A 9,979-nucleotide genomic window follows, 5' to 3' on the forward strand; every position below is an offset into this window, starting at 1 on the left:
GAGAGTGATGAGGACAAAGACATGGACATAGACTTCTCACAAAGTACAGGCCCCAGCAATGTTCACATCATGGTGTTAAAGGGGCAGGTTCATGCCGTGGAACGCCGATTTTGAGCCCAGGAAACAAGCACAGACGGGTGGGACTGCATAGTGTTGCAGGTCTGGGATGATTCCCAGTGGCTGCAAAACTTTCGCATGCGTAAGGGCACTTTCATGGAACTTTGTGACTTGCTTTCCCCTGCCCTGAAGCACCAGAATACCAGGATGAGAGCAGCCCTCACAGTTTAGAAGCGAGTGGCAATAGCCCGGTGGAAGCTTCCAATGGCGGACAGCTACTGGTCAGTCGGGAATCAATTTGGAGTGGGCAAATCTACTGTGGGGGCTGCTGTGATTCAAGTAGCCAGAGCAATCAAAGAGCTGCTGATATCAAGGGTAGTGACTCTGGGAAATGTGCAGGCCATAGTGGATGGCTTTGCTGCAATGGGGTTCCCTAACTGTGGTGGGGCAATAGATTCATAGATTCTAGGACTGGAAGGGACCTCGAGAGGTCATCAAGTTCAGTCCCCTGCCCTCACGGCAGGACCAAATCCTGTCTAGACCATCCCTGATAGACATTTATCTAACCTACTCTTAAATATCTCCAGAGACGGAGATTCCACAACCTCCCTAGGCAATTTATTCTAGTGTTTAACCAACCTGACAGTTAGGAACTTTTTCCTAATGTCCAACCTAAACCTCCCTTGCTGCAGTTTAAGCCCATTGCTTCTTGTTCTATCCTTAGAGGCTAAGCTGAACAAGTTTTCTCCCTCCTCCTTATGACACCCTTTTAGATACCTGAAACCTGCTATCATGTCCCCTCTCAGTCTTCTCTTTTCCAAACTAAACAAACCCGATTCTTTCAGCCTTCCTTCATATGTCATGTTCTCTAGACCTTTCATCATTCTTGTTGCTCTTCTCTCGACCCTCTCCAATTTCTCCACATCTTTCTTGAAATCCGGTGCCCAGAACTGGACACAATACTCCAGCTGAGGCCTAACCAGAGCAGAGTAGAGCGGAAGAATGACTTCTCGTGTCTTGCTCACAACACACCTGTTAATACATCCCAGAATCATGTTTGCTTTTTTTGCAACAGCATCACACTGTTGACTCATATTTAGCTTGTGGTCCACTATAACCCCTAGATCCCTTTCTGCCGTACTCCTTCCTAGACAGTCACTCCGGGCTAGAGATCAGGGTTGCATTATTCCCTCTGGGATTGGAGGCCCCGGGCAGGGCTGCCCAGAGGATTCAGGGGGCCTGGGGCAAAGCACTTTTGGGGCCCCTTCCATAAAAAAAGTTGCAATACTATAGAATACTATATTCTCGTGGGGGCCCCTGTAGGGCCTGGGGCAAATTGCCCCACGTGCCCCCCCGGGCGGCCCTGGCCCTGGGGGTCCAGAGCGAGTGGACTCCCTGAGGGGGCCCACGGGAAGAGACAGACATGCTAAGCTTCAGAGAGGTGCGGTTCCAGGAAGTGGAGGGGCCTAACCCCGAGAGAGAGTGGACCCCCGAGAAGGGCTGTCACGCTGAAGGGTATTCCCCACAAGGGACCATATGGGGCCAAGAGTGGGCACGATCTGTGAGTCTGTGACAGCCAGCGCTCGCTTGCTGTTTCTGCTTCTGCCAGTGAAACAGCATAAATCTGATTCCCCGGCAGTGACCCATCTCCCCCAGGTGTGACACACTCTCCTGGCACCAGGGCTGGGGGCTGCCCAGAGGGGCTGGTTTAATGATCTGTGTTTATTACAAATCTGGAGGTTAACAGGATGCAAAATAACATCAAAGCTGCCTTGATGCGTCCCCTCCCGCTCCCGGTGCTGAGCCCCCTGACCCCCCGCATTTGGGTCTGGGTGGGGCAGGGGGACGCAGCTCGATGGGACGGGGCTGCAGTGGGGGTGGCAGCATCCTCCCTAAATCTTCCCTAGAAGCAGAGTTCTCTGGGGCTGGTGCTGTAGGGGGGTGAGTCTGTTGCCCCCTGGGGGCTGATGCCCCATGGCTGCGGGGGGTCTCATTACGGGGTTCCCCGGCTCATGTTGATCACGCCGTATACACTGGGCTGCAGCGTCTGGAGGTCCAGCTCCGCGTAGGTGTCGGGGTCCGGCTCCTGGGGTGGGAGGGGAGAGAGAGGTAGGTAGGGGTGTGTGTGTGTGTGTGTGTGTGCACACACACAGAGCAGGGCCCATCCCCTCAGCAGGGAGCGACAGGGAAACACACACACACACACCCTGCAATCCCAGCAGGCAATTCCATAAGCCCACCCCCATCCCAGCGGCCTCATCCCCACCCCAAACCACTGAGTGTGCCAAGAAAGGCGAGGGGGGGCTATGAGCGGGCTGCTGGGCTCATGAGGGTCAAGGTTGGGGTCAGGCCCCATGGGGGAACAGGGGACACTTACCAGGGTCTGCATCTCTTTCCCTTCATCGATGGAGGCATCTGCGGAACAGAGACACCCGCTGAGCTGCACCCCCGGCCAGCCCAGAGCAGAACCCCACACCCAGCTCTGACCCCTTCATCTAGCCAGGGGGCTCAGAGCCTGGCACAGCCACCCCCTCCGCCCCACAGCACAGGCCAGGGTCATTAGCCTCGTGTTACAGAGAGGAAAACTGAGGCACAGAGACGGCGGCAGAGTCTAGGGGGTTACGGCGGGGCAGGGGGGCTCAGAGCCAGGACTCCAGGGTTCTCTCCCTGGTCTGGGAGGGATGTGGGGTCTAGTGGTTAGAGCAGGGGGCTGGGAGCCGGGAGTGGATGGGCATTCTCTGCAGGTAACTGGCTGGGAAGGTCTGATGGAGAAGTGAAGGGGGGGACACAAAAGTGCCAGGCCTGGGATGGGAGCATGGGTGGCCCACAGAGGGAGACCCTGAAATAGAGGGGGAGGGGAGCCCCCAAATGCCCCTCCCTTCCACAGGTGTCCTGTCCCACCCTTGGGTGTGTTACTCACAGACGGGGTCTTCCTGAGCTGGAGACTTCAACACCCTCAAACGGCTGGCAATAAAAGAGAGAAAATCCCTTTGTAAATCACATAGCCCCCCACCCGCAGGGAAATTCCACAACACACCCAGAGAGCCCCCCATTCTGAACTCTGTTCCCTAACCCCCCCCCCAGGCCCCACTTCCCTCCCAGACCAGGGAGAGAACCCAGGAGTCCTGGCTCCCAGTCACCCTGCTATAATGACTAGACCCCACTCCCCTCCCCAAACCGGGGACAGAACCCAGGAGCCCTGTGACCCCGGCAGGTCCATCGGGAGGGGGAGGAGCCAGGTTCCTACCTGCTCGGTCTGGGTGCGGTTCCTTTTCCTGCAGAGGGACACAAACCAGAATCCTCCATGAGCCGATCGGGATCCCCCGGTCCCAGCGCCCGGCCACTCACCCCCACAGGGCAGCAGGGATGGGGGTATTGGGGGGTCCCCTCTACTGCTGGTGCTGAGCTTGGATCCCTGCTGGGGTGGGTCAGACCAGCAGGGGGCAGCACAACACCACAGCATGCACCGGGGGATGGGGCAGATTAACTCCGGGGGTTTTTCCTGTCCCCAATCTTCCCTCGTTAGTGACTCATTATAACGAATTTGATCCACAGACAGGTGGTTCCCCTGGCACCCAGGGACACCTCACTCAGTGCTGAGATACGGCCACCTCTGGGGTGGGACAGCTGTGTGTACAGGGATTACACATGCAACAGCGCCCTCTGCTGAGTCCCCCTGCTCCTTACCCGCACAGTCCCCCATCCAAGCCGTGACCCCATCCCGCCCTGCTTAGCAGCAGGTTTAACCCTTCCCTCGCTGGGTGGGGCACTTACTGGCTCGTTTTTTTCTGAAGCAGATGAAGGCAATGAAGAGGAGGAGGAGGAAGAGGAGGACGATGGCTGCTGTGATCACCACGGTGATGAAGGCAACTGGGAAACAGCAGAGCCGTGAGTGCCGGGAGCGGCAGGTCTGTTCCCTCCCCAGCCCCTCCCACCTCAGGCGGCGCCCAAGGATCTGGGACACTGCAGGGCAGAGGCAGCAGAAAATTCTGTGGGGAGGATGTTGGGGGGCCCAGGGGAATCAAGTGGGGTTAGAGCCAGCAAGATTTGGGTGATTTAGATGCTAGGGGGCGCTGGGCTGCAGGGGTCCCAGTAGGGGGCGCTCTCCCCTGGCAGTCAGGCCTGGCCCCAACGCCCCAGCGTGGCACAAGGGGGTGCTGTCTGAGTAATCATTTACCCTCCCCCACCCACTGCCACCCCTCACAGTACCATGGCACCAGCCAGGCCTGGCCACACCAGCTGAAGCCAACGGGCCCATCTAGCCCGGCATCCCGCCTCCCATGCTGGCTGCTCCTGGCTGCTTCTCAGGGAGCTCCAGAACAGCCCCCCGCCAGGGCCACTGATGGTCCCAGCTCCCCCAGAGGAAGCCCCCGGCTGCCCTGTTAACATCCGGTTTGTGTCTGAGAAGGTTCGTGTCCATTGGCGAGGGGGGTCACTGTCGCTGAGAACAGCCTCCATCCCTCCTCCTGGACAACCACTGGGAGAAGCTGCCCCATAATCTGTGACTCAAGAGATTCTCCCCCGTACCTGGCCCCACACTGACCAGGCGGTTGGGAGTTGGCACTGCTCCAGGCAAGGTCGGGTCGGTTGCCCCGGGCAGGGGTTTGGGGTACAGGCTGCCCCAGGGCTGCAGTGGGGAGAGAGGACTCCCCCCAGCCCTTTCTGGCTGCAGCAGCCTGGGGCTGGGGGAGAGGTGCGTCTCCCTGGCCATGGCAGCTTAGCGGGAACTTAGGGGCAGGGATCCCCCCTCCCTCGGCTGATGCAGCGGCTGATGCTCCCGCACAGGTGAGGACCCCCCCAGTGACTCCGTCCCCTCTCCCCAGCCGAGCATCCCCTCTGCTGGGCCCAGGGCTCTGGGAAGTGCCTGGTTCTGAGCGTTCCATTGGCCAAGGGTTCGGCTGGGTGTGGGGCTGGGAGTGGGGACACCGAGCCGGGCCCCTCACCTGCTACCACCAGCTGCACGGGGTCACTGGGCTGCGAGGAGATGAAGGGCTCTGATTGGGGCTGGTAACTGCAGCTGTAGCTCCCTCAGGGTCTGGCCCTGGGTCTGGTCCCCAAAATGGCCTCTGCTGAAAGTCACTGATTTCTGTGCTTACAAGCTCTGTTCTACGCTGTGTTCCTGTCGACTAATAAACCACCTGTTTTACAACGCTGGCTGAGAGTCATTGCTGGCTGCGGAGTGGGGGTGCAGGGCCCTCTGGTCCCGTCCAGGTGGACCCGCCAAGGGGAAGTGCACGGTGTGACCAGGGATGCTGAATGCTCCAAGGTCAGACCAGGAAGGCTGTAGCCCAGGATGCTTTTTGCCCTGGACAGCGTGCCCTTAGGGGAGTTGCACCACCCTACAGTCTTGGCTGGCTGCAAACAGAGCAGTTCCAGAGCATCAGCCCTGTGACTACTGGTGGCAGGGGTGTGATCCACTGCAGCCCCTGGACGGAGCATCCCGCAGTAAGGGAGTGGGGAGCAGTAGAAGGAAGGCGGATTAGTGAGAGACAGGCGTGTTGAAGGCTCAGAGATGTTCTGTTCCTGGAGGCAGAGGAGCCTATGGCTTAACCTCTGAGAGAGATTGTGATCCCCGAGAAGGGCTGTCGCACTGAAGTGGTTCCTCCCAGGGATCATGGGGAGCTGAGAGAGCACAGGCCTGTGAGTCCGTGACCACTTGGGAACAGCGCGGAGATGGCCTGTAACTGTAGATCAATCTCTGATAATTTTCATATGACTTTACATTGTGCCTCTTCATATAACCTTGTGGTGGGTCTACCCACGTGTGACCTCTGTTTTCATGGAACTTTGTATCAAGGCCTCATTTAGAAACTTTGCATTGCCCTTGGTATAATATTATAGCCCCTATGGATAGAATAAGATAGAAGAAACATTTCTTTTTGCTACCCTGTTTCCCCGAAAATAAGACATCCTCCGAAAATAAGGCCTACTTACAGTTTTGCCTCTCGTTGTAATATAAGGCATCCCCCCGATAATAAGACCTCCCCGATAATAAGGCATCCACCGATAATAAGGCATTTTTCATTTCTGAAAAATAAGACATCCCCTGAAAATAAGACCTAGCGCATCTTTGGGAGCAAAAATTAATATAAGACACTGTCTTATTTTCGGGGAAACAGGGTAGCAGTAGAACAAGAGCTCTTCCCCCCCCCCACTCTTAATCAATTGCCCTGTTGAATGAATGAGGTGTGGATGAGCAAGGCATGGAAGGCAGACAGCCTCAATTGTTGGAGAGGGGCTGGGAGCCAGACCCAAGGACAATAAAACGTGTCAAGTGGGCTCATTAAAGACAAGCAGACATACTGACAGCCTCGGGGGTTAGAAGCAAGCACCTTCTTTTGGAAACACCCTCTTTGCAGCATTGGGACAACACTCAAAAGAAAGCAGCACAAAGGACCAATGGACACAGACACAGAGTTTGAATCTGGTATAGATTTGCATAAGAGGAAAGCTGCTATAAAAGTGAGGTGTCTTGCAGAGGACCCCGGGTCTCGTCTTGTCAACATGGGAGCATCGATCCGGATCGGCAGAAGCCCGGCTCCACCCCCTCCCCCATCTAACTCACCTGGCCAGTGAAGTTAAGGGGAGCAACTAATTGGTAACAACAAGACGGAATGGATTTGTGTGTGTGTGTGTGTGTAAGTGTAAGTGTAATATATTATATGCATATAATACAGTGTTAGTGAATACATGTATTACTAATAAATGTGGTGTTTTGCCTTATTCCCCCTGAAAAGATCCTGTGCAGTACTTTAAGTACAACAGTAACCATCTCTGGAAGAAGGACATTGCAGAGCTGTGCAGAGAGACGGCTGCGCGTTGGAAAGCTCACCAAGGCACAGCTGATTGCTGAGTTGGAAGAGGACGATCGCTCTAAGGAGCCGGTTGCTGACACAGCTGGGGGCTGCGAGAGAGGCTGGGACCAGCCAGGCAGCCCCAGGGCCCGCACCCGTTCCTGGCCCAGCTGAGGCCGTGATAGAGGCTGGGACCAGCCGGGCGTCCCCTAGACCCATGTCCCTGACCAGGACAGGGTTTCCACCTGGCTCCCTGTGGGGGGATCTGAGACGTATGGAATTGGAGCGGAGATTGAAGGAGGCAGGGGACCAGGACAGACAGGGAAGGCAGGAAGCAGAACAGCAGGAGATGAGCTGGCGATGGCGGAGCTGAGAGGCAGAGGGACCCGTCCAGGGGTGAGCGGGGATGGACCCTGGGGTGCCAATTCCACAGGGAACCTCAACACTAAATTGCTGCCCCAGGTTAAGGAGGGGGGAGATAGAGGTGCCTGTCTTGCGGCCTTTGGGAAGGCTGGCAATTGGAGCCCAGCTGACCCTGCAGAACGTCTCCAGCGTCTAGCCCCCTTGCTGGGTCCCAAGGCCATACAGCTGTTTAGCCAGATGGGTGGGGTGGCAGACTGGCTCCCACTCCCGGCCCCAGCATATATGTCTGCGTGTACTATCCTGGGCTCAGGCCTGTCAAATCTCCAGTGAGAGCGGAAGATGGTGGTCAATGGGGAGAAATTCCTGGCTTGGCGAGATCTTGGGATAGAGAGACCTCTTGTCAGGCCCCATGTGGTGTAGCAATGGCCATCATTAATATTCAGAGTTAACTGTGTCACATGGAATTGGTAGGTTACAGAGTTAACACGGTGTCTATCTTGGTTGGTAGGTTCCAGAGTTGACACCCCTCTGGGCAGCACCCCTGCTTCTGAGCCGTTCCCCCGGGCTGTCTGCGGACTCAGGCAGACAGACGGGATACATGGGATCATTATCCCCGGCTCTCCGTCCCGGCCCTGTTCTCCCAGGGGGATACGCACCGAGCTGTGCCCCACACAAGTGGCTTTGTGGTGCTGGTGGGTAGCACAGAAACCCAGTTTGTGGGGCCCACAGGGTGGAGCTGTGCGTTGGGGGGAAGCTCTCCCAGGCCCTGCCCCCACAAAGCCGAACTGGCATCTGCCCAGTGACACCCCCCACATATGAAATGAGTCCGGGGGGGTTCAGATGGGGCATTCGCTGTGAGGATCTGCCCCCATCCCACCCAGTCAGCCCTTCGTGGCTCCCCCCGGGGGCATCTCTTTAGGCTGCACAAACCTGGTTCCAGAGATGATTTGATGGTGATTCCCCCACCAGCCTGAGTACCTGGCCCCACGGTGCCTGGGCGGGTGGGAGCCAGCGCCGTTCCCAGCTGAGTCAGGTTGGTTCCTCCTGTGGGAATAGAACCAGTGTCTGTCAGGGGTGGGGTGCAGGGGTGTGAAAGCTGGAGCCCTGGTGTCTGTGGTTAGTTATACAGGGACCCCCCCATCCCTCAGTCGTCAATGGTGGGTCTTCCTCTGAGGACAGGACGGGACCCGGGGATTTGGGCCGGCTCAGCGCCCTCGGGATCCCAGAATGGGGAGGATCGGACTGGCGAGACCCTCACCCAGCACACCACGGGCGCTGCGCTGATGGACTAGCAGGGGAGCAGCTGGCCCCGCATGCTGCATCTTTGCCCTGCCACCGGCCTTGCACCTCCACCTCTGTCATCGGCCATGGAATCCCACCACTCACCGTTGGTGGGCAGGCGGCTGGAGATCAGGGATCTGGCCAGTACTGATTCGGGGGGAAGGGGGGAGACAGAAAATATGGGACAATTTGCCTGTTTTTAAGAAAAAGTCAGGAAACCTGCAGGAGGGTTAAATACAGGACTGTCCCTTTAAAAATGTGAGGTCTGATCATCCTACACCCCTGCCCTCAACCAAGAGTCACCCCCCGACGGCACTGGGAGCAGGGCCAGGTATCAGAGCTCCCTGGGATCAAAACAAGGAGGTTGAACTGATTTTGGGGTGAAGGTTCAGGGCTCAACTCCTATTTTCCTTTCCCCCTTCCCCCCTCCCTGTCCTGAACACTAAAGTTTCCCCTGCCCCACAGATACTCACCTTCTGACACCCCGCTCTGCCCGGCCAACCAGCAGCCTGGAGAGGAGACGTGTTGTTAGGGATCAGATCCCAGAGTGACTGGATCCTACACCCTGGTCTCAAATACCCCCCCCCCACATGGGCACACGCCCTGGTCTCAGATCCCCCCCCATCCCCATGGGCACACACCATGGTCTCACATTCACCAGCCCCATGGACGCACACCCTGGTCTCAGACCCCCATCACAGACAGAGGCCCTGGTCTCAGTTCTCCCCCCATGGGCCCACGGCCTGGTTGTCTCCGATACTCACCAAGGTAGAGGATCATGAGAGCAGACACCATAATGAGAGCAGTGAGGGGTCCCTCAGTGCTTCCTCCAACACCCCGGTGCCCAGCTCCACCAAGCCTCAAATGAGGAACTCAGCTGGTGGCTCCAGCTACAGGAAGTCGATAATGTCTCGTCTCTTCCTGCGTCCATCACACATGGTCTCTAATCTGCAGGTGAAATCTACTGTGGTCAAAGGAAGCAGAGGGCTTTGCAAAACCCAAGAAACCCAGAGACTGTCAGCCTGGCCAAGTGTCATGCAGCTCCCAGCTTGTCTATGTCTCTGTGGGGGGTGGGGAGAGGTCACCCTGCAGCCTTGTGAAAGGTGCACTGGGCTGGGCTGTGAACCAGGAGACCAGAGTCTGGTCTTCAATCTTCGACTGACCTCTATTTCCATGACAATTCCATCCCCTTTTCATTCTGGGTTCAAGCAGCTGATGACTCATGTAGGTCAAATTAATACCTGATCATGCAATTAAAGGCTGGCGTCATAATACATGTGCACAAGGAAATAGAATTAAGGATGTTCAGAAAACCTTAACTGTGACATTTCCTGGTGCTGGAGGGTTTGACTCTGCAACCTTCCCTCTCAGCCTGCAAACCTGCCAACCTGCGACACAAGCTGTGGCACCGTGTGAAGAGCAGCGCAATGGAGGACACCTGGGTTTGCTGCCCCTTGTGCCATAGCTGAGCGGTGATGATGGGT

The 9,979-nt window shown here is 56.8% G+C and overlaps 2 long non-coding RNA genes across 2 annotated transcripts; both read right to left on the minus strand.

The window, feature by feature from the left end:
• Positions 1–1,540: 1,540 nt before the first annotated feature.
• Positions 1,541–4,423, minus strand: LOC122173399 (uncharacterized). The gene is made up of 5 exons (XR_006173874.2): positions 3,832–4,423; positions 3,305–3,332; positions 2,978–3,021; positions 2,435–2,472; positions 1,541–2,143 (listed from the first exon to the last, which is right to left on the minus strand). It is a non-coding gene; the product is annotated as an uncharacterized LOC122173399 (long non-coding RNA).
• A 3,719-nt stretch (positions 4,424–8,142) lies between these two features.
• Positions 8,143–9,415, minus strand: LOC135976385 (uncharacterized). The gene is made up of 3 exons (XR_010593527.1): positions 9,260–9,415; positions 8,969–9,004; positions 8,143–8,258 (listed from the first exon to the last, which is right to left on the minus strand). It is a non-coding gene; the product is annotated as an uncharacterized LOC135976385 (long non-coding RNA).
• Positions 9,416–9,979: the final 564 nt, after the last annotated feature.

Source organism: Chrysemys picta, chromosome 17 (genome assembly GCF_011386835.1).
Source record: "Chrysemys picta bellii isolate R12L10 chromosome 17, ASM1138683v2, whole genome shotgun sequence".
NCBI lineage: Eukaryota > Metazoa > Chordata > Testudines > Emydidae > Chrysemys > Chrysemys picta.